This window comes from Anas acuta, chromosome 12, assembly GCF_963932015.1.
Source record: "Anas acuta chromosome 12, bAnaAcu1.1, whole genome shotgun sequence".
Classification (NCBI taxonomy): Eukaryota; Metazoa; Chordata; class Aves; order Anseriformes; family Anatidae; genus Anas; species Anas acuta.
This window is the reverse complement of record NC_088990.1, coordinates 4,867,189-4,887,052: the sequence shown is the minus strand read 5'-3', so window position 1 is coordinate 4,887,052 and position 19,864 is coordinate 4,867,189. Positions and strand designations below refer to the sequence as shown.

The following is a 19,864-nucleotide window of genomic DNA, read 5'->3' as shown; positions in this document are numbered from 1 at the left end:
ATTCCTGTGTATATTTAAACCCACTTCATTTTGACTTAGGTGTAAGCACTTCATGTATAGCCATTTGATTATCAAGCGTACAAGGACCAAACTGGCCAATCCTCCATATGAGAAATTTGGCCAGCTCTGCAAAGATGTAGGGCAAGCTTGCCACAGCATTTTGTATGCGCTGGCAGCTAGAAAGTGTTTGGAGGATCAAGTCCGAACATAGACAGAATCATTATGCAACATTTTTCACAACATGAAAGTACTGAAAATAATTACATTGATTAGGGCACCTTGGAAGAGACAGGAAAGCATCTTATGCATATGCAGTAGTGTAACAGTTTAGAATTTTCTATCTTTTTTAGTATTGAACAGGAGTGTTTGATCAGCTATATAAATGCTCCTTGGCAAGGAATGTTGACTGTATCAGACAACATATGGTTCTAGAGTACACATTTGCAAATTAAGTGATATCTGGTCACGAAATGTGTTCACTTTTTATCTTGAAGCACAACTTGCCTCCCCCCGTTTGCAGTCACAGCCCATTTATTTTGATAAGTAAATTATTTAAAAAAAAAAAAAAAAAACAACACTCTTGGATATGTCAGATCAGATTCAATAATAATAATAATAATAATAAACTTAACAGTGAGATTAGTAACCTCAGTTCCTAGCTCAGAACTTGTTAGCCAGATCAGCCTCCAGCACAGTATTAATGTATCCATGAGAAAGAAGAAAGATAATGTAGGTGCTTTCATTTTATATCCGTAACCAAGCTCCTTTGCTGGTGGCAGCCACTTTAAAGGAGTCAGTGCTTGGGAACTGCATTGTTTTTGTTTTTTAATAACGAGATTTTCAAGCCATGATGGATGTTCTGTTAATTGGACTGCCATTTGTAAGACCTTGAGACCTGGCTCTGATCATGAAAAAAATAAATAATTCACATCTTACAGACTAGGATGGTAGGTTGAAACCTGAATATTTAGGGAAAAGTGTGAGTGCGTTGAAAATTTGCCTATGTTATCTAATTTGCTTTAAGAAAATATACCAAAACCTACTTGCGAAATTATCCCAAGGCTTCTTATCCTATGGCATAAGAAGCAAGCCATGAATCTCATTACTAAATTTTCTCCTATTTAGGCCTATATTTGAAAAGATATTTATCTACCTAAACTACTGTGGAACTTGGTAGGAGTTTAAACACAGACAGAATGTAGGATCTGTCCCATTGTATAAATCCGCACTAGCCTGATTATAATACTATGATTTTAAATAGTAGTGTTGCATGTATGAGTAAGATCAAGCCCTGTAAATAACATTTGCTTTCACTGGGTTGAGCCTTTTCTGCTGCACGGCATTTTAATAGGTAAGAAAAAAAGCTTCTCACAACCAGTGTTTTTCTGCGGCAACTCTTTCCTCTTTGTATTGCCATCAGTTTCTTTCCAAGGTTGCAGGAAAGCAGTATCAGTGCTTTGCTTTTCAGCTACCTTGTAACACAAAGTTCCAGACTCCCTTGAGGTTCCTATGAATACCATTATTGCTATGTAGAGTTGATGGAGTGGCAGAAGTCACACCAACCCACTGCAGCCAAAACAAGCCTAATGCTTCAAGCTTGCAGTAACAAATAACTGTGGTTCTCAAAGTTGGTGGTTCTGTCATGGTCACTTCTCTCAACAACACAGAACCTGGTGACTACTACTACCTTTTCCTAGTAAATTCTCATTCATTTCTTTTAGATTCAAAAGGCTTGTAACCGTAAAGTAAGGAGGCATGGATGCTGAATGGTCCCTGAAAGCAATAGGTGTTGAACAAGTTGTTAAACCAGAGAATTGGATGTCTTTTTTCATCATGCTGTATGTAGCATTGATTGATTGGAGTTTGAATAGGTATTGGTTTTAGATAAACAAGATAAAGTGAAAGATCAACAGCAGCCAGTGAGGATGAACATTACAAAAGGTCTGTAAAGATAGTATCTTGTGAGGGTCTGACAACATGTAATTTTGATCTCTTTTGTGCCGTCTGAAATCTAAAAACACTTCATAATGACCACAGACCTAATGCAGTAGCATCAGGGAGGACAAAATTTAGCTTAATATAGAAAGAAGACTGAGATAGTCTAGGTTGGTAGAATGACTGAAAGTCAACCGTTTCATCTACCAAGAATTAGTATGCTCATTTGGAAGTTCCATGGCTTTTGCATGCGACTTTTCACAAGTTTGTGCTTCAGATAAATTAAAAAACTTAAACAGAAACTTAACTAATGAATTGGCTTTTGCTTAGCTTCCTCTGTAAGAATTACCTGTAAGGTCTTCAAAAATCTTGTGCAGAATAGACTGATCACCATTCTGTACCCATGCTGGGTCATTCTGCCTAGGGCTGTTCTCCAAGAGATTCTGAGTATCTCTGTTTTATGGGTGCAAAATTGCTTTCTCAGGCTTTGAGTGCTTTGCACTCCTACTAGAGAGGAAATGTTGGCAAAGAAAGGCAGAAACTGATGAAGAACGCAGAACAACTTGGTATCAGAACTGAGAGCAGTGCTGGAATTTATCAAGTCCCAGATCTGTTCTGTGACTGCTGAATTACATTTCAGCCCTCTCACAAAAGCTTATTTTAAATGTAGTTGTAACTCAAGAATATACAACAAACCTATCACTTAAGATGTTTTACAGCAACCATATTCAAAAGCTTATACAGTAAGCAGATAAGTTTTAATGGCACACACTAATTTGCTCGTAGGTACTACTAATAATAAGAAATGTGAGCATTTCTCATGGGAGATGAACATCAGCAGTGGAAAATAATGCATTTGTTTCTGTGACTCATCCTGTGGAGTCTCTGGATCTCTGTTGCAGACTCTTTGAATGTCTAAGTTTTTGCCAGTAGTCTTTTTAGAAATAAGAAGGTTCACGTTCTTGTGGCAAGGAGTGAAGCTTTGGGTGAGACACAAGATAAACTCCTGATTGAGGCCTTGTTTGTTCACAGGCAGCCCTTGAAAATTTGTGTCTGTCACACCAGTCTTCCCAAGCTCTGTTTTGTCTGCCCTGTTCTTTTATTGTATGATTCCTATTAGTCCCAAGCTGAAGGAACTCTTGATTTCAAGTGGAGTAATATGCATTTGCTCTGTAATTAAGAAATCAAATTAGCAAAAGTGCAGAAGTCATCCATCCACTCCATGGCTGGAGGACACGAAAGTAATAAATTGATAGTCTCTCTGAACCAAATGAGATCCACAGATGGGTGCAAAAGATCTGCAAGGGTAATTGTACAAGCAGCCCACTGAGAAAGAAGCGAGTTTGTAAGTACACTGTAAGAATGTAAGCATATACCAAAGCACTCTGAGGACCATCATTCAGTTTGTGGTGTATGATGGCATTATTACCTGTTTACAGGTTAAAACCATGTTAAATGTTAAAACAGTTCCAAGCTAGGTATCAGGAATGGCCTCAACTGTCAACACAGAACAAAAACCCTGAGCCTGATACTGAACTTTCCTAGACTTTTAAGTTGAAAGAACACATCTTAGAGGACACTGGCATTACCCCTGTAGTACAGTTAATGCTCTGTTAGCAACATCGGTCCCATCCACCTCAGTTTCACCAGACTTGTTTTTCTCTGTGTGAAGGTTGGAAAGTAGAGCATTAACTTTTGAATATTCAGTCCTTTACTGTATCATGTCCCAACCTTTAATGTTACAAAAGCCACCCCTTTTACTTAAGCATTTAATTCAATCTTTATTGTGCAAATTATGCTTACCCAAGCAGTACCGTTTAATTGATTAATAAATTACCATTGACTGTCAATGTTCTAGGATTTCCTCTCTGTGATATTGGAAGCACAGCTGACAGTAATTAAATAATCATTTCATCACCATGATGATTGAGTTTATCTAATTCAGTAGCTCTCTTATGTAACTAGTGTTAAGTTTGAACTCTTATAGGATTATATTGATTGATGGAGGAAGACCAGAAAGAAGGCTATCATATGTTGTTTCTTTTATTCAGAAGAGTAGGTAAGAAGAATTGTCCCAATGGGTTGATCTGACACATGGGTAAATAGGCCTTTTTTTTAAACCTTGAAACCTATATGGCTCATTTAAAGTTCAGCTCATAATACTTAGTGCAAGAACGCTAATTTGTGTTCTAACTCATTTGGAAAAATGTGTAATAGAAATAATTGCTTTTCAGGTTTAAAAAAAGAGAGAAAGAGAGTGAGGGAAAAATTGAGATTAAGCATGTCAGTTTATCTCCTAAGTAAACCTTTTAAAATAGTAGCATGTGAATATACATCTACATACATAGATATTTAAATAGATACTCTCTCTGTCTCATCAAGTACGTAAACATGCACTCAAATTACACTTTGTTTCATATGCTTCTTAAGTAACATTTCATAAGTCTTGCAGGATACGGTCTGATTTCAGTAACTCTAATTACAGTGTGTCCCAGTCAAAATACTTATTCTGGATTGACAAAAATATGACTGAGATCATCACATCACCTCACAGGTAGAATTACCAAATGTGACAATGGGCAGAAAGAAAGAACTCATGGAATTTTCTTCAGGAGAGTTGCCAGGGCACAATTCAAGACCAGGGATTGGTCAATTCAGGGATGCCTTTAGAAAAAAAATGATTTTTTTTCTGCCATCCTAATGGGAGGCAAATTAGATGAAATGCTAGAAGCTCAGCTACCTGGTGCCCAGCCTTGCAAGTTCTTCCAGAGGGAAAGATGTCATTCACAGCCAAAAGTCAGTCATTTGAAGACAAGGGCATAGTTTCATTACTATCATCTGGGTGCAATAAAATGCTGAGAATTGTTGCTGGTCACCAGTTTCAATTTTGGCTTGTTTTAGTTAAGGTTGGGACTAAATTTTCACTGTAAAGCATGCCATCAGTAAGTGTGATGGTTGGGTAAATAGGAAAATCTGAGATTAAACATGCAGCAGTGAGTGGGCAGCCCTTCACAAAAGATGTCCTCAGGGACATGTATGTTTAAAGGTGCACCGCAGCTTTGTGTCTGTCCACAAAAGGAACATCTTTGGAAAATCTTCTGTTATAATCAATGGAAGCCAATTTCTTCACCATATGCATCACACGTGGCATTTGAAACGAAAGCCTGAGTCACGTATGGAAAGTTCCTTGTTCATAAGAACCATGTGGTTTTGAGTCTAAATTTAATGAGAGTAAAGAGTAAAATACCCTGAAACCAAGCAGATGAAACACTTGTACAGCTTTTCTGACAGTGACAAACTATCCAAGCTCTGCACTTTTTGCTTTATGATGCTTCTGTCACCTCCTCAATGAAAATGCCATCCTATTATGTACACTGGGTGTACATTATTCTATATATATTCTAAATCATTTGACTATTTTGGCTCTCCATTAATGGCAAATTACAGTAAAACTCCAAAGGAAATGTCTGTGATAACTCTGTGAACATTGAAAGAATTAATTATGATTGATTTTGTTAATTAAGTTCAGTGGCTAATGTCTTTACATTAATGGGATGCTTAAAAGACAGAGGCAGCATTAAGTGTTGCACCTACAGTTGAGTTGAAGAGGTTCGGTGCGATGCGGGTATCCATCTCTGTGCAAGACAGGCTGTCAGGCAGTCGCTTTTATTCTGAGCTCATGTGCTTTAGATGAGACTTGTCTCGTAAATGACTATCAAGTAAATCCTCCTTGTTTACATGGCATTGCATACAAGTCTTTAGAATGATATTTCTGCCAGTTCTGTTTTCTCACTAAATCTAAGGGTTTAGGCTATATTCCTGTTGTCTTAGCTGTCTGGTTTGCTTTCACTCCTAACCAGCTGTTCTAACTCATCTACCTGGAGATGCCCGCATCTTCTCCAGTCGACACTGGTTTCCCAGAATCTCTTGTAACCAGGCTACACTTGCTAGTGAATCCTTATGGAAGGTGTCTGCGCCCTCTGCAATTGTCTTCAGTCCTTATTCCCTACTTTTTTCCTCCTCTTCCTCCCTCCCTGCTCCCCTACCACACCTCCCCCCCCCCCATGATTTTAAGTTAGAAGAATAGGAAATGGCTAAAGGCTAAATCCCCACCATGAGCCCATTCTGTATGACTGTATGTGCACATATGTGTGCTTGGCTTCCATGGATTTAGGAGAAGCAGAAGAAAGAATCGGTAATTGATACATATTTTGCTTCAAACTGCAAAAGCGATTTAGCATTGATAGACTCCTGCAGCTGGATGGTGTAAGCTGACTTTGTCCTCGTGACAGACACACTTCAGATAAAATGCCTTAACACATAGATTATTCTGATGCATTATGTATCATCTTGAATAGGCATCCTAATGCCCTGTATAGATACAGATTTGGCCTTGAGTGTGTTTTTTTTTTTCTTTTTTTTTAGCTGGGTATGTGTTGCTTTAAAAGAAAGCTGCCAACTGCTGTCCCTACACCCTTGCAGAAGCTTGCCAAAAAAGGTTTCCCTCTTTTCCTGCAGAATTATTTGTTTTTCCTGACACAAAGGAGAGTGCTTTGTCATTGTTTTCTGTATAACATTGATGGATTTCATGTTGAATGGGTATTGGGTTTTAGTTAAACATGACAGGGGAAGAGATTTATAGGCAGCGGCCGCAGAGGTTGTTTGAAAGGCCCAATAATGCTTCACTGCACAGATGTGTTTTCAGTGTTCTCTGATGGTAAAGAACCAACCGGCTCATATACACTCCACCCTCATTACAGAGCTATCCTTGAAAAGCCGAGTGTTAACAACTATATAGGTTTTCTTTCTTTGGAGTTTCAAAGTAAACAGGATTCAAGGAGCGGCCTTATGTCAGGAATGCTGTGCTAATGAGGACAAATTATATTCTAATCAGGTTTCTCCATTATTAATTCACTGTTATTCTGCTCTCTTTTTTCTCCTCTCCTCCTCTTTGTGTCCAATTTAAAGTTGCAGAAGAAACATGGGGTGGAGTGTTTTTCTTCTGGTGCTTGTTATTCATATTAAGTAGTCTATTATGCCTTTGGTGTGATGGTGGGTGTTAAGAATTTAAATCCCCCCTAATGCATTGATAGGATAATATGAATCACCACCCAGAAAAATAATCCTATATGGATCGCAGCAGTTCAGGGATGTTGACTATATTTCCACACACAAATATAAGTCATTTTTGTTCATGATGGTACTAGGTAATTTCAGGGTTTTCCTATAAAGATTTTCATATTTTGCTTCTGAAGAGCAATTTGAATAAACGAATATAAATATGTGATGCATCATTATAATTGCATTGTTCTTTTTTGTTCTACTATAACTTTGACACATTTTCTTTAAATCAAATCCTAAAACAAACTTAAAACTATCATTAAAATGTACGAGTGATAATGGAATAACATAAATCCCACTTGCACGCACTGCATCCTATTTGTTTTATCTACCTCCCTTGGTTTTGGACCACTTGCTATTAGACATTCCATCAGAAAACACATACCAGCTCAGCTGCAATGGAGAATAAGTAGTGAACCATGCTAAGTGCCAGCTCACACAGTGTGTGCACGCTCATTCAGTTTCTACCACAGTCACATTGTCGTGAATCCCCACTATCTTTAGCAGACTTGAAGCACTCAGGGCCTCATTAGCAGCTTTCCAAGAGCTGGAGACCTGCAGCTAATACAGGAACATCATATTGGAAGGAATTGCCTGGGTCACTGGGTCTAGTTCTCTGTCATTGCAGGCTACCACATTATATAATTCCTTTCATCAAATGCTCAAGCTACATCTTAAAAGAAGTCTGCTACATTTAGCACTGTTGTTTGTTAGAAACCTTCTTATTCCTAAGTGGATATGTTGCCCATTGATAACAATTTTTCTTATACCACCATTGTCCACAGGTTTAAATTGTTCTTTATTTACCCCCTGTTCCATTTGTGTTTGTCCCCCAGCAATCATCTCTCTTTCATTTTACCAGGCTCAATTGACCAAGATTTTTTAGTCACCTCTTGCAATATGGACTTTTTCTTCCTTATGATCATCTAATTAGTAGGCTTTTTTTCTCCAATTTGAACATTTATTTAATGAACTACAGTGCTCAAGGTTGCCCAACAAGATCTGGATGAGATCTCACTAGGAACCTGTATCATGACCATCATAATCACTAGAGAAATTTAACCTGATGAATAGAAAAAAAAATGCTTTTTACCTGGCTCTACTGCGTTGGTGGTTTACAGCAAGAACACTGACTTCTTTCATTTCCAGTTGGTAAGATCACATATTATAGTAGAGATTTTTGTTAGTTCTCACAAAGTCTTGCCCTTGGAATTTTTTAAATTATTTCCTTTCCATCCCCAAGGTAATCAAGTTCTAGTAGGATCCTCCTCTCTCTTGAGGATGAGGCATACAGATCTGCATCCGTTTAAAAGCACACACCACAGCTGCCCCAAAACCCAAGGAGTTGGCTATGTGATGTTGCCTTTACTTGAGTCTTCTTTCAGAGTTGGAAGCAAATTGCTCACTAGGCAGACTCACCTGGATCAAAAACACACAATAGATAAAGCTCTTACAGTAATTGAAGAATCATAATGCATTTGGGTCTAAATTTTGGAAGAAGATGGATGGAATTGAATGAGTTATTTTGTGTGCATAATAATAGCTACAATTTCTCGTACAGATAATTAGGTGTACTAGCTTACTAGCTTAGATTGAGGCAATCTATAGATGCCATTCCAGAATTACACTGTCAAGGACGGCATCAAGCTAATTTCTTCACGTCTTCTGTCATAAACCCTACTATAAAATATTCCTGGGATAAATTGATGCCCCTGTGCTTTTGTCATGAGCCTTTAAGGTAATCACATAAATATTCCATAAAACGGAACAATGCTTCTGGAGCTTGGCTTATTTAGGAATGAATTAACCCTTGGGAAATGCTTTCCCTATCCTCGGTGGCTGTGTGAGCTTCCATAACTTCCTACAAGACGCTTACCCTTCATTTCCAGCCACTCAGACTCCTTCCCTAGACCTACTGGAGAAGTCCCCACAGGTTTGTCTAGGAAGGGTGGTTCATATCCGTACTACGATCTCTCACAATGATTGATGTAATTTGTATTTAATTCCTGCTTCTTGCAATTTGTATTTAATTCCTGCTTCTAATCACCTTCTGGGCATTTATTTGTCTTGGCACATGCTTGGGTTTAGGGCATCTTTAAAGAAAAAGAGATTGCAAAACAATTTTGCAAGGCCCTTCACCTCCTGAAGAAGGACCCTCTTGCAGTGCACAGAGAGGTGACAGTCAACGTGGAGCTCATTGCAAGACCGGGGCCTGTTTTTAAGATATAACTAACCTGAACTATATCTGCCTTTAGTTCTGGGATTTCTATCCTGAATCTGTGGTCTGCACTGTTATAAATATTTAAATATTTTTTATTCTTATTAATGTTTTATAATATTATTTATTAAATACTAGAGTTTAGAGCAATTTGTCATCTGAATAAAAATAGTGCATTTCATTTAAAGTCCAGTTTGTGCTGCAAAGTATCAATGTAATACAATGTGTTCAAGATGTTTTTTTAATGCTTATTTCCCCCCTCAAATTGGATGCTGGCTTTCAATTTGAATATTGAGCTACCTGAACTGAATTATTTATCAACTTTAATTGGATTTGCAGACAAGTCATATTTGCACATCTTTTCTAGGAAAAATGGAATTCTTTCTGGGAACTTTTTAAAAACACCATGTTGAGGACATGCAGCTAATTAACTGCACATTTCCTGACAATTTTTCTCTTTCTTTTTCTCTCTCTTTCTTTTTCTCGCTTTCCCTCTCTCTCTCTTTCTTTCTCTAGAAAAGTAAATGTGGGAAATGGTGTTGTAGCTCAGGAAGTATAAACTAAAACATGTTATGGCACACATCTTTCTAAAGTTAAGTTGGTTTTGAAATTATTATTATTTGTATTTCTGTATTACTTAGATTCTCCAGCTAAGGTATGAGTCCTCTTATGTTAAACACAGCATGAATACAGAATGAGACTCCTTTTCTGAAAGAGTTTACCAAGTGCACAAAAAAGAGAAATGTGGTAAAAGAAATGAAGTATTATTGTTCCTCTGTTAGACACACAGAGACTAAACAATTTATCTAAACTCATTCTGTAAGACTGCTGGGGAGTCTAGAAATGTATCTCAGCCTTTTAGATCCTGATTCATTGCCTCAGCTACAGGATTATGTCTTAATCACCTGACATATACTGTCATATTTTTCCATTTTCTACCCATTCCTGTTGTTTACAAATAATGCCAAAGGCCTGTATTTTATTTTAACTGTCCTGGTTGTGATTCTCATGAAGTAATTCCAGCTGTGCAATGTGTAATGCGTAAACCATGACCAGCTGAAAATGGGATAGCATTTTTGAGGTAGTGGACCTCTCTTTCATGAGAAGCTGAGGAATTCAAAAGTCACGGGGAGAGTCTCACCTTCTGCTTTTGCCGTTTACTAGGAATTGCCATGTAGTTTGATGAAAATTGATGGGTGTTGCTGGAAGTCTGTCAAATTCTTCAGGGTTTGAGGATGAACCTAAAAGGGGTTTTATTCCATTGTATAAAGCGCTCAGTAAGCTGAGCTGAGCTCTCAGCAAGCTGATGGGGTTTCAGCTAAAGCTGTAAGTTGGGGCGTGTATATACAAATGTTGGTATATTATTTGATTATAAGTAGACAGAGGAAGTTTGTATTATTATCTTTGGGAATTTGGTATCACAAGTTTTCTTTCTGGTATGATTCAAAACAGCACTAGAATTTAAAAAGTCTCCTTGTGCAATTAAGATATTTCCTTATGGAACAGGGCCACAGTAACTTAGCAAATGTCTGTGAGAAGCTGCTCACGTCTCTAAGTTCCTGCAGAAGCCAAGTGAAGCAAAGTTTCAACAGTCACCTTGCTGTACTTTTCTTTCTTCGTAAGAAAAAAAAGCTTATTTTGGCCACAGCACAGAAGCAACCTTGAACTATGCCATTCACTCTGAGCTATGTCTATGTGATCATTATGAACAAATTTTCTGTCTTCTGCAGTATGCATGCTGCCAAAGTTGAAGAAAACCACTTCTGGGTGTAATCTGTAGTGAGACACCATGGAAACTGATGGAGAGTTTTAGACTGGTGTCTTTGCCCAGAGGGTATCCTTACTGCTGGCCATGAGGGGATTGAGTTGTAACTGTTATTTTGAGGTGTGGGAGATTTCTAACTGGTTTCTAAATACAGTCCACACAGTTTATGATTCAAACAAAACGGTGTTAATACATTAATTGGATAAAGCATAAATTTTATGCAGTTAGTCATAAATTTATACAATGATTCCATGTAACTACAATGTTATTACAGTCTCAAAATTACGCTGTAATTATATTTAGTTAACTCCAAAAGCAATTGCTGTGTGGCCAGAATTCATTTATATAAACCTAGACTGAGCATTGAATTGACTAGGAAAGTGAGGTAAATCTAATTGAGATAGATTGTGCAAACCTAATCAACAGGGATATTTAATGGCAAATAGAACAAAGAATTAAATAAAGCAATGCAAAGGCTATTCAGAAGAGTGAATATATGAGCTAATAGGCCTCTCCATCTCTGATGTCATCTCTTTGATACACTGACTCATTCTGTGGTATTTTGTTGGTCAGCTGCTGGTTTGCGTTACACCTAAAGATATCTACACTCATGTACACATGGAGGACGTTTCACCATTCTACAGTTTTACAATAGCATCACACATCCCACTTCCAAATTCTGGTGCTTTTCTAAAATAAGGAGGGTAATTAAAGACTTGCGTATTGTTCCCATCTCATTTATCATTAAGCGTTATGATTCTGTGAGAAAATGCCAATGAGCCAGAAAACCTTCAAATTCACTGTTAATTACTCAATTCAGTTGTCTAAGAAAGGAATGTTGTGTTGTTAGATGCCACTGGGTCCTTGAGACCTGCAAGGGGCTGGAAAATGCAATGTGGAATCAGTGGGAGCTGCATGTTCTTCTGAAGAGGCATATGAAGACCAGGTGTGAAACCCAGAGCATCTTAAAATACTATTAGTTGGCTATGGGTTGGTGACCAAATCACACTATAGGCTACATTGCCCTGACAACTGAAAAGAAGGCTGAAGACAATCCCTGCATTTCCCAGTCTAAGTCCAATTTCCTAGAAGCTGCTGGGGAGCCTGAGGGTTGTACTTAGGATGAATGTTATTATATCAGCTGATAATTTCCAGTTCTCAGAACATAGGCTAGTTCTGACCTCATCCCTTGATTGCATCCTTTGATTACATCCCTTGAACCAGCTACAGAGAAAATGGGAGGCATATAGCAGCTTCCCATCAAAGCAAAACTGCATAGCAGGATATGGAAAGGATATTAAAATGGTTCTAATGTAGGACAGGATTTGAAGTAAATAATATATAATGATTTTTTTAAGGAATTCTGAAAAGTCAACTTGTTCCTGTAGGTTACTTTAAATTTTACATGCTCTAAGTTCACATTGATCTTCCTGTTAGTGCTCACACATGATGTTTATCACCTTATAAATCTTCTTATTGGTATGATACTTTTGTTGTTGTTGTTGTTGTTTTTTACCATTTAGCCTTAAAAATCATCTACATTTGTTGAGTTTCCACACAGATCTTAGGTGGCCTTTTGGCACTTGGATTTCAGTAATATTTCTGAATGCTGGTTGATATTTCTGAAACTCTAAAGCAAAACCTTTGCTTTTGTTTTAGCAGTGTCATGCAAATTATGGACTCAAACACCTTATATTTAAAATAATATAATTACATTGTTAAATAATGCTTCAAAACAGGAGAGAGGCGCATGGGTGGAATTTCATCCAAAATTGAGATGTGGAGAGGCAGAAGGAGATAGAGTCCTGTTTTTAATGGCAGAAGCTGAAGCACTGAAGTGGTGAGTCTAAGAAACTAGAGGCAGATGGGCAGAGCAGATGATAGGAGACCAAGGGAAGTCAGATATTCACGTTTAGTAATAAACACAAACAGCATACTACTTCTCTGGTGTTCATTATCACTTTGGAGTTAGAACTGCTGACTGTCATGCCAGATGAGTGCTTATAACCATGGTTAGAGATGCAACAAAGTTCAAGCCCATTAGTTCAGAAGCTGTGAAGTTCTGATTTTAGAATCAAACCATAAGCAGAATGAGCATAACCCTGAGTCTGAAAGAAAAAAATACTGATCAAAAGACAAATGTCTTATTACTTATAATTATATGCGTATCCTGAAATTTGACCTCCTATGGATGTGTGGAGGAAAATGGCAGCTTAAAAAAGTTGTATTGATATTTGGGGGGATTACTTTGGCTATATAAACACTGATCAATGGATCCACATTTTGTAGAGAAAAATGTTGCATTTACAGTAAAATAAGAAAGGAGATATAGTATATGTGGTAAAGTTTAGCAAATATTCACAGAGATATCCAGCAAATTAACCTTTAACTTTTACTAACATGCAGAAAAATACTTGGTAGATGATAGAGCAGTGCTTTCCGTGGTGATTTGGGATTTCTCTAAATTATTCATTCAGAAATATCAGCTATTTATTACCCATCTATAGTTTACCCACCAGACTTTGAGGAGGAGCTGAAAGCAAATGCTTAAGGGACTTTCCATACATATGACTTCTTTCTCAAGGGTGGCAACAGGAATTAAAAGAAGGTTCCTGAAAGCTTAAAAAACCCACCTGAGTGTCATGTTGTGTTGTATCAACGCACTGGATTGCTATACTTCTAATATCCAGACTATTGACCTAATACAATTATGATCTATGTAGTCAGTGGTGCAGAACACTGATGGGAATGACTCATAATTCCAATGGAGTCATTACAACATATAGTGTCAACATGTGCTGCGAGGAGACTTAATCCTTGGACCGTTAATATTACACTGCAAGTCAGCGTTTCATGTCAAGACCTACTGCTAGCTGTGTGTGGTACTCGTCACTGCAGTCAAAAGACAGCACTGTGATTCTTTCCAAGTTATTATCATAATGGTGTGGTAACACTTGGCTATTCTTAAATACAGTTTAGGTACAGAGAAATAGTGACAGCACATGCACAGTAATCTGAGGGCTTAACTGTGGACCTCAGGCATGCTGAAAAGCCTTTATGCATGTCACTCAATGTGCTGAAATTATTTGTGCAAGGAGGTATTCGATGCAAGGGGGTAAGGGTTAGATAATAGCTGGTAGTATCACATGCTATGCTGCATGGACAAAACAAAACCAACACACCCAAATGAACCATTCTACATCATGATTTTACTGTATATGTGGATTACTCAGACGTCACTGAGAATTGTGTCAAATTGACACAATATAGGTCAAGAATACCTAGATGACATTTTAAACAGTCCCAAAAACTCCTCTTTGTCTTCCATGTCAGAAATAAAAGACCTTTAAATCTTGACCCAGCCCCAATGGTAGTCTATGGCTGCATGCAGTGGTAAATGCTGAAGTGCAGATTTATGGCCTCTGTGCATAGTTCTCTCCCAGTGTCCGAGTTAGCCCCTCGGCAGACTTTAACTGCCATAGGACTGGAGGAACAAAGATTCACAACAGCAGATCTAGTTCTAAGGATTTCCCTGCTGAAGCCTGAGTACCTGCAGCTACTGTTGCTTTGAAGTAGAGTTTTGGGGTGCTCAATACAGATATAAATCAAACACTTACTGTGTTTATTTTCTATGACTTTCTCTTGTGGTACCACAGGGGTAAACCTGAAGTAATTTCAACAGCTTCATTGTAGTTGCTTTAGATTTATACCCACATAAACAAGAGCCCTATTTGCCCATTGTTTCTAAAATATGGTGTTTCTCTTTTGTATCAAACTTCAGTGGCTTATTTTATATTCCCTTACATCACATTCTATCACAGATAATCCAGGAATATTGTTTCTCTGAGTAATAAAAGTGTTCTTTAGCGCATGACCAGAGTAAGGGATATTGTGTCTTTTAGACATCACGTATAGACAAGAAGATATAAATGAGAGTTAATAACCATCAAATGTGTCTGTTTCCTTTTCCTATAAATTAGAGCATGCTTTCCTACTGAATTTTGCAAGAAGGAAAACAGACTCCCTCCTGCTGATGTGGGGAAGCAATGCTAAATCTCCCTAAAGATTCACTCTGGCTTCTTACAGCTGTATGTTAGTACCTTTTTATATGCAATTTTACTTCATTTAGTCTTTAAGGTTGTGCCTGAGGTTAGTTTAAAAGGTTAGTTAAATGTTAATGGATGTTAATGCTGCAATTAAATTGTTAAATCAATTGAAAACTGTGGCTCCATCTCTATCTGTGTTAGTGCCGGCCTGAGTTGCATTGGCGTATAAATTAAAAGCTGTAAATCTAGTGAAGTCTAATTAGAGACCAAATTTCTCATTTATCTTATTTTCACAGGACTGTAAGCACTGATAGATAATCAACGAAGGGCTAAAACTTTTTAACATTAAAAAACTATTTTATCTATTTCAGGACTCAGGTGACTGATTATAATTCAGATCCAATTACTGTAAAAGGTCATATGTGAAATGAAGTTCTTACAGACACTACAAGTTTTATTTTACAAGTTTGCATACAGTGCTGCAGCATCTACATCCCAAAAAGCAAAAGTAAATACACTGTACAAGATTATATAAAAACGCTCTTCAATTAGCCTCGCTCTTGTAACACTTTGAAGTTTGTGATCTTAATACACTATAGTGCACCTAGGCTCCAGTACTACAGCACACGCTTATGCTTGTCGGGTTATGCCTGTGCATAAATGTCTTGTTGGTTCTTGCCTTCAGTAAGTAAAAATAATTAGCAGTACAGTTAAATACATTTGCCATAGATACAGTGTTACAAATTCTTGAAATAGTGAGGATGATTATTTCCATTGTTATGTTAAATTAGCTACTGGCATTCTGCCATTTAGAGAAAGAGGGAAGAAAAAAAAAAAAAAAAAGGAAAACAAAACCCCAGACTATATTATCTAGGAAGGTCTTGAGGAAAAGGAGATGACAATCTTTATCTATTTTGCAGTGCCACAGTTTTGGTGATGTTTCCATGCAGTAAAAGCACATGCTACTTAATCTTAGTTCCTCAAAAGTTAAAAGTGAAATTCGATCATGCTGCTTCTGTTGGCTTATTTTTCCAACACCCCCTGTGATTCTCCAAAGTGTAGATCTTAAAGCTGCAAAAAGGCCAACAACAGATTGCAGTATGAGCATAGGGAGCAGCATCAAGACTCATTAGTTTACAAATAAACCACAAGACAAATGTTTAAAATGTTTGTAGGTTCCAAATCACAGTTCTAAAATTGCATCCTTTTGGTCATGTAGGAGTGTTAGAAATGTTACAGTTTTACATGTTGATTTCTTTTTTAGTGACTGTTCTTGGAGCACTTGGGAAACATGTTTTGCTTTGGGGAAAAAAAAAAAAATCTTCTGTCCTAACCAATTAAGATTTCACAGGAAGAAGGCATAAACTAGTATTCTGCTAGAAGGCCTTCTCCCAAAGAAGAAACTCATGTCCTTTCTAGTGACTTCAGCTAAATTTCAACATTTATTAAAACACAGAGAGATCAAATCTGAAAATGAATTGCCAAGTGACTCGAGTGTTCTGAACTTCTTTGTTTCCTAATTTTGTCATAAATTCAGATCTTCTAAAAACATCTTTATCACAGATTGTGTAGGAAAAATACCACACGAGGCTGTGTGTCCCCTGGAGCAAATGAAAGAATGTTCTGCTTTTATTCTAAAAGGTGCACAGATGTCCTAACAACATTTTCTTTCCATTTTCTTTTTTTTTCTCTCTCTTTTTTTTTTTTTGGATCAGTTTCAGTACCCACAAATTTGATGTACCAAATTGCACCAAAAAATAGAGTGAATGATAAATAGTCAGATATTTTTGGAGATTTAAGTAGAAGAGACCAGTTGTATACTGCTTTGTTAAAAAGTGCTTTTTCAAAGAGTTTGGTCCCTAGTTTATCTTTCAGATAATTATGTATCTATTTTTGTATCATGGGAGTTCTGCATCTTCCTAAGAAATCAACAGAACCATTGCTAACAGTGATCATAAATCACTGCTATTAAAAGTATTCTCTTTAAAAATGTAAATTTCTTTCACTTTGGCAAAAAAGACAGCAAAGAATGATAATTCTTTTTACTAAGTGTTCAGAGTAGTAAATAGTTGCCATAATGCATGACACAGTGTCATAAAACAGGATATAAAAAATAATAATAGTTGATCATTAAATAGCACATTTCATCCATAGAAAATGGAGCTCTTAGCAAAGATGACTAAACAGCATTATCCGTTTCCTTAATACATCTCCTCTTCTTAATAATGATTTGATAGAATGTATTCGAGCTCCAGCTCACCTTGAAAATAATGGTCTAATTATGCCAAACTTTCTGTATTGCTTTCCAAAAATTTGGTTTTTGAACGTAGTACTATTTAATTTCAATATAAATTTGAGAAAAAGTCCTAGTCCTTTATATCAGAAGGAAACAATAAAATGTGCTGTCAAGTCAATGACTAACTGCATTGCAAAAAAGAACCTGAAGTTACTTCAAGGATAAGGGAGATCCAAGTATTTGTCCACAGTAGCTCTAAAGCCTGTTGAATTCACAGGGAATATTTTCAGTCCCATAAGAACTTGTAGGTTGGGAAGGTTCTTTGCTGTCAGATTGGTGTGACCCGGGAGACTTTAACTGCTGGCAAAACACAGGACTTGTGGGTTCCCTGAATGTCATGTGTGAAGGAAGAGAGTTTTCCTTGTGAAGTTGATTGAGAGGCCGAGGGCTGCCATGAAGCCCAACATTTGTCACTTGTAGTGATCATGAAAGCTAGAATGTAGAGTTAAGGGACAAACTACTGAGTTGTAAACTTGCCCTACCAATCTATAGTTTGGATGTTTTATGGTAGATCTCCAACAAGGAGAAATAAATGAAGCTGAACAGTGTTCTGCAATAGAACATCAAGGTGTCACTCTTTACAAAACACAGTCTGGTATGCATTTCTGAAGAATGCGGATGTTATCCACAGATGGAAGAATGCTTTCCTTTTTTATTGTTCTCTTCTTGTTGACTTTCACTACTGCTTTTACTTTTGGTTTGGGAGGATGAAGCGTTCTTGTCCTGTCTACTTTCACTATGCGGTGTAATTTCTGGGGATGGCAAAAGTATTTCAGCACAGTACTGTGGACTCAGCAGGCAAAATTTGGATCGGTTTAAAGGAAAAAAAGGATCTACTTGTTTTAAACACTATTTTCCTGATTCTATTCTGATCAAGTACCACTGCTTTTTGAAAGTTTTTCTTTGTCAGACTTAATCTCCACAGAATAACACAGACACAGAAACCTTCCTCTGATTTTGTAGCCCTCCATGAGTCCTTCAGGAAGCCTTTTCTTCCCTTTCTCTATGTTAGTGTTCATCCTTGATATCAGTTTTGGTGTCTTACTGCCTAAAGCAAAGCCTTGATTCTGGGTTGGGTAAGATGTTGTTCTTGGTCTATTTTCGTGGATATGGAAAAAAGTACACACTGGAACTGGTGCACGCAATCCAGGGAGAGGCGTTACATACCTGCAGGAGGGATGTGCTTTCACAGCTGACTCTCAACCTGACAGCTAGCTGCTGCTTCCCTAGGGCCAGCACAGGTCTCAGTGCTGGCTCAGGGAGCTGCACTGGCCAAAAAAAAAAAAAAATTTTCTGCTGGACTCTGTATATATGAAAGCACTAAAACAACCACCAGCCTCAGCACAGAGGAGGGAGTGATGGGGATGCACCATTCATTTTGGTAGCACTCCATGGTTAGGCACGCTTGGCAATGTCACAAACCTGCATCCAAAAGAGCAGCTTCTTTGTGTGGTTTTATTTTGTCAGGAGAGGATGTACTTATTGCTACCAAAAAATAAAAATCCCATGTAAATATCAAACACTGCTCCTTCAGACTAAGTTTTATCTGATGGTTACCACCCTGTCTGTTGCAGACTTCCCCAGGATTTCTGTAAGTAGCTTGACACTATTTGCTTTTTGAGTAAAAGCACCTGAATTTCTGAATTAAAGTCGTGGTAAGAGAAAACATTTACAAGTCTAAGTTTGCTCCCCAGTGGGTGATGGGTAATATGCTAGGAGGCAGATAAAATCATCATGTGGTCTTTCATGGCTGGCAGTGTCTGGTAACACGGCAGTGAGTGCTGAATGTCCAGATAAAGGACTGAGGCACCGGTGTAGCTGGGTATGCTGCAGATCAGCAGTGATGGACGTTGATAGAATTACTGCCTGTAAAGGGAACTTGGACCGCATCTGCCTGGAGATACCTGACACTCGTCAACATTGTCATTGTGTTGCTTTCATGGGAATCAGATATTAATTTTAAAAAGCCTAAATGCAAGCTAAAACCAAGAGGAGTGTGCTTTGAGCTGTTGCATTTAGCTTTGTGATGCCAGCAGCAGTGCTCAGCTGGAAGCTCTGCAGTTGTGTTGTTGATTTCAGAATTATGTGCGAATGACGAAGGACAAAGCGAGTTAAGCAGACAGCAAGAGTGGGGGGAATAGCGCCCGTCCATTAGGAGCTGATCTTGGGATGGCTCTCAGGAGGGATCCTTGTCTGTGGCTATCCAACCTGTAACCTGTGGTGATAAACAAGAGAACCTGAGAGCAAGGCAGGTGACATCGCACGCCTGATCCTAGAGATAGCAGCTCCGTGTGAAAGTCAGGCAGTTGTTTTTTCCTCCTGCCTTCCAGGAAATACGCTGCCTTAGCAGCTCCCTGCAAGGGGAATTCCTTTTTCTTCTTTTTTTACCCCCCTCTGAATTTTGGCATTTTCCTGAATGAGTTATTTACAGTGTGATCATCAGGAGTTCCCCTTCCCTCCATCCCTTCCTGTCCCCGCTGCTG

The 19,864-nt window shown here is 37.9% G+C and overlaps 1 long non-coding RNA gene across 2 annotated transcripts in view; it reads left to right on the top strand.

Annotated features, from left to right (window-relative positions):
• The window catches only part of LOC137863277 (uncharacterized), a 398,617-nt gene that overhangs the window by 211,586 nt on the left and 167,167 nt on the right, over positions 1-19,864 (top strand). The window contains exon 5 of one of the 2 annotated variants that reach the window (XR_011100831.1): positions 9,791-9,867. The exons of the other annotated variant lie outside the window; for it this stretch is intronic. This is a non-coding gene — a long non-coding RNA (uncharacterized lncRNA). Of the gene's footprint in view, positions 1-9,790; positions 9,868-19,864 lie in introns of those variants that run through there. 2 annotated transcript variants of the gene reach the window in all.